The following is a 5,453-nucleotide window of genomic DNA, read 5'->3' on the forward strand; positions in this document are numbered from 1 at the left end:
TATTGTTTAGTTCCTACCAGTGTTGCTGAGAGCGCTTTAACTATGGACAAAGCTCCATGGACGCTAGGATACGCACTGACAATTCATTCAACACAAGGATTAACCATCTCTGATACAAATGTTTGGATCGTCGATGATCGTATCGAATGGTCAAACTTAGTCTATCTCGCAGTGTCTCGAGTCAGAAGAATGTCTCAGCTGCGGAGGGTTATCATAGACTTAACAGAAAATAATAATCATATTCAGAAAACTAACCATGATATAGCAAGAAGAAAAAAACTGGTTAGTTATAAACAGTGTGACAAAAAAAAAATAAGCGCGACTTTGATCTTGATGCTAATTTATCATGACATTGAAACAACGACAGAATAATCATTGTGCGAACTGTAACACATTAATGTTGTGGCAGTATTCAAATAATAATCCAACACAATTTACCGTATATAGAATTAATAGTAGTATTGGTCACACACGCGAAAATGTGAAGCTGATTTTTCTTGAATGTAATCGACGTCGAGGTGCTAGTTTACAAAAGTGAACGCGGTGGTAATTGTGTGTCTTCAGGAATTACTTATAATTGTTCACGTACAAATCCACGTTGAGGAGCAGTTGAATCTAATCTGTTGATTGCAGGTCTACCCGTAAATCGCGCTGGACATTTTATGTGTCGTCACACGCCAAATAGGATCAGTCGCTCTTTTTTTTAACCACCTTCAAGTTCACTAGATTCATATAAATATCTTACAGTAACATAACCTAGTACTGGTTGTTTTGAAAAGTCATTTCGTTGTATTCGTGGGTTCTTTGTTTGGTAATAGCATTAATGGGTTTCATGGGTTTCATAGAAATTGCACTAGTAATTTCATTATTTAACGCAGCTATCACACTTGGTAATCTTGCAAACCATTCCATAGATCTCATATCTTTCTGAATTATTTCTTTCGCATATTGATATCGAAATAACCACTCAGCAAGTGTTCGATTTAATCGTTAAACAGTTGCCTGATCGCGATGAATTGTGGTATGTCCTCGTCTGATTTCGACGTTATGTTTTACATCAGAGATGATAATGCAACAAGAAATTATATGCCATGATCAACCTGTACCAATGGTCCTCGTTGTCGAATTCGTTCAAAAGCAGATACAACTTCAGCTGCTGATTTAGTTGATAGTGGTTCTGCTTCCTTATATCTACCTGTAACGTCAACGACAGTCAACGCGTATTGGTATATACGTGATTGACGTCTGCCAATTTTAATAATATCGTGTGGTAAAAATAAAATATCTGCTTGACGAACTTCATTCTAAGTGATGACATCAAAATGTGCATACTGAATTTTTTTAGTTGGTGGTGGATAAATTTGCTATATTGCCTGTCGTGCCAACCAATTTGCAGCAACATAATGTGTAACATTTGCTGCATCAGCGTGTTTACTAATCGCTGCTCTAACCCCCCCCCCCCATTATCCTTATGGGCTATAATAAATCCATTCCATTATTTTTTAATCGGTTGATTACTAATACTAGTTTACCTTTCATCGCAGATCTTACCAACCAATTAGCTAATGATTCTCTGAAAGATTTTTTTTTTATGGCATTAATGAATGAATCAACTTCACATCTGCAATGTGTCGTTGTTGTAAATCTTTACTTCTATAAGCTACACCATGAACATGACATACTTGATCAATAGCATTTATTGGATACTCTCCAGGTCTTGGTTGATCTTTCTCGTCAAGTCGGATATCAAGTCGGGTTCCAGGACAATATTAATTATTTCCACGAAGATGTTGTTCTCCTTGTTATTTAACCCATTTCGTTCCTGGTAATGTTCATAATGAAGTAGCGATACCACCACCTATCTTCATACGAGACGAAATAAATTTATATTTATTTGTATCACATTTCACACATTCGTCTGTAAGGGCACGCTTTTTATTTTATGTTATTATTCCTGTTAGTCCACTTTTGGGGGTGGATGCTCTGCATCAAGAACAAAATAAATCCATATTAATAATTTTATTTGTATAACATGGATGTCATTGATTTCTCAGCGACACGAAAGCAAGAGCCAGTAAAACATCATCCAGCACTAACAAATTCTATCAAAGCAATTATGATAGGTCCATCCGGGTCAGGTAAAACGTAATTATTACTTATTTGATCATGAGATGGCTCGAATGGGATAAGTTGTATTTAGTAGATCCGTCAGTTGATGATCAGATTTGTTATGAGGTACTTAAAATATTTAATGAAAATGCAAAATTGTTGGACGAAGATAGTAATGATATTATGGATTTTATCACCGATATTGATGAAGCCCCATCTGTAGATGACCTTGATGGATTTATCAATAATTTAGTAGTGTACGATGATATAATGGTGGACAAACAATCAAATTCAGCAAGAATATTTTCTCGAGGAAGACAAAAAAACAAAGACGTGATTTATGTTACTCAGCGATATACACAAATACCTAAAGTGATCAGAGATAACTGCAATATTTTACTTGTGTTTCATGGAGTCGATACACATACGCTGTGAAATATTTATTTTTTTACCTTTCTTGCTTATTCTCTTATTGTTTACCATATATTTTATCCCGGTAGTTTATGATTTGGTTAGGAATCATCAATCTTCTTATACATAACACTTAAAACTAAAAAATAAATATGATCAAACGCAATGCTGACAACCTGATGTCTTGGCTTTTGATCATCTGGACCAAATGGAAAGAAATATATTCAAGTTTAATTGCTCAGTGTTCCCAAAATGATTCATAGTTAAAGGTTGTTTTTTTTTTGTTTGCTAAAAAAATGAAAAACCAGTTTGAAACAATGCCCATTTTCATCGATCATTAACTTCATATGTATCCAACTTAATATTATATTTCAAAATATGAAACTTTTCGCTAAAATGGAGAAAGATTGTTATTAAGTCCAACCTTCTTTGTCATCCAATCAGATCTGCTAAGAGCGATCCTTTTGGGTAGTTCTCGGTTAGTGTTAGGACTGATCGGCCTGGTGTCAGGATAATGTGACTGGGTGTGACATCATACTACATGTATGCGGCATGATGCCCCAGTGCTCGTCACTATAAACTGCCACACTGCAGACATCGTAGTGATATGACTGAAAAATTGTTAAAGCTACGTTAAAAATCCAAATCTCTCTCTCTCTCTCTCTCTCTCTCTCTCACACACACACACACACACACACACACACACACGAGAGAGAGAGAGAGTATGCAACGAAGCTCGCATAACTTTATCAGCTATGAACAATAATCGTACTCCTATGTAATTTTATTTTTAACGCGTTATCCTATGACAATTGCAAACAAGGGAAAAAACTTTACTGATCGTACTCGATAATTATACCATACTGAATTTTACCAAGTTTATCTCGTGAAAACGGATCATATATATCTTGGGTGGCTAAGGTGTTTTAAGATATGTGTGTGTCTTTTGTGATATACATTCATCCATCCATGCATGCACGCACACACACACACACACACACACACACACACACAAAGGAAACAAACGTTTCAATACATATAATGACATTTTCTTAAATTCTACATTGTCTCATATTAACCTACTACGTGCTAGGCAAGCTGACTTTTATAAAATTTGCAAACTCCTTATATATATATTTAAACTTACCTTTAGCATTCAACCAGAAAATCAGAACAAAGTTGAAAGATTGAAAATACCATTTCTGTCATATATATATATATATATATATATATATATATATATATATATATATATATATATATACATACATATATATATATATATATATATATATATATATATATATATATATACCGAGATAGACAGACAAACGGAGAGAGAGAGGAGAGAGAGAGATGGGGGGGTTGGGTTGGTTGGTTCGGAATGGTTTAAACAGACTGTAAATTACACTGCTAAAATGTACATCAGTCCCATGGTTAACATGATAGATTTCTATCAAGCTGGTTGCCCTATTGTACCATTGAGCAAGACTACTCTCATTGCCTAACAAAACTAAGCAGTCTTTTGCCAGAACACCATAATGTGAACTTAGCCCATCTAAATCAAATTCCATTGTGAAATTTGCCAATATAAGCCAATACACTTTAATGCAAACTAAGACAGTCTAAATCAAAACATCTTAATGGAAACTTAGCCAAACACCTTAATGTGAACTTAGCCCATCTAAACCAATATACCATAATGTGAACTTAGCCCATCTAAACCAATAAAAGACATAATGTGATCTTGGCTCATATAAACAAAAACACCTTAATGCGAACTTAGCCAGTCTAAATCAACCGATTTAATTTATTTTCCTAGAATACAAAGTGAAAATTTAAATACTTTTCAGCATTATTAATGAAATCACAAATAGTCCATAAAAGTTATATGACAAGTCCAAAAGGGTAGTATTCCAAATGAATGCCAGTGGTTTTCTGAATGAAGTCCAATTCTGAATGTGCTGATGTGCTAACAATCTTGACGTATGGCAATGATGTAATCCAGAATGTCCTTGAATGAATTCATAATAGTCCCAAAATAACAATTTTTGATATTTGGACATTTGTATTGGGGTGTATGAACATACTTGTTTTGCTTATCAAAACGTTGGAAATCGCCGACACCATGCGGTATCGGCATAGGGTAGCTGCTTACTAGGCATAGGGGGCTCTTATCATTGCTTACAATTAAACTATCAGTCGTACATATAGTATAAAATGTATGACTGTCAGTTAAATTGTAAGCAACGATGTGAGCCCCTGTGCTTACTAGCCTGCCATGCAAACTTGACCGACCTTTCATCGAGATATACCTGCATGAAGTCGAGAGAAATATGATTTATTTTCTCAGAAATAATTGCGAGTATAACATTATTTTTCGTTAATGAAGCTGACTGACGACAGGAAACGATAACCTTGAAGAAATGTGACACGGAACTCGCCATTGCACTACTATTCAAATGACTGCACAAATATCGCAACCCACATGTAAGTGACATCGGCAATCAAATAGGCCCTTGCTTCTTTACAGATTGAAACTGCAGCGATGTATTGTCTTAAGCAGAGCTCTCCCCTGTCTCTTAATATATGATGCCATACCACGTTGAAAATACCGGTTCTCGTCCGATCACCAAAGTTAAACAACGTCGGGCCCGCTTAGTACTTGGATGGGTGACCGCATGGGAATACCGGGTGCTGTAGACTCTAATTTTTTTCTTTTCTTATTTTATAACTAAAAACAGTTAAAGTTTTTCTTTCTTTCTTTTATTGTATCTAAATTTACTTTCTTCAATATAAATTATAAATAGAGTAATTTCTCGACTTTCATTTTCTCTTTTTCCTTAACTTTCTTCAATAATTCTGATCCTAAAAAAAATCAAGTATAGGACCTGAATATCGCAAACGTTGCTTCGCACTTCTCTGCTTTTGGT

General features: G+C 35.0%; 1 pseudogene; it reads left to right on the forward strand.

Annotated features, from left to right (window-relative positions):
- Positions 1-5,107: 5,107 nt before the first annotated feature.
- Positions 5,108-5,226, forward strand: LOC149805514 (5S ribosomal RNA; annotated as a pseudogene).
- Positions 5,227-5,453: the final 227 nt, after the last annotated feature.

Source organism: Sinohyriopsis cumingii, chromosome 2 (assembly GCF_028554795.1).
Source record: "Sinohyriopsis cumingii isolate HCF-2022 chromosome 2, ASM2855479v2, whole genome shotgun sequence".
Classification (NCBI taxonomy): Eukaryota; Metazoa; Mollusca; class Bivalvia; order Unionida; family Unionidae; genus Sinohyriopsis; species Sinohyriopsis cumingii.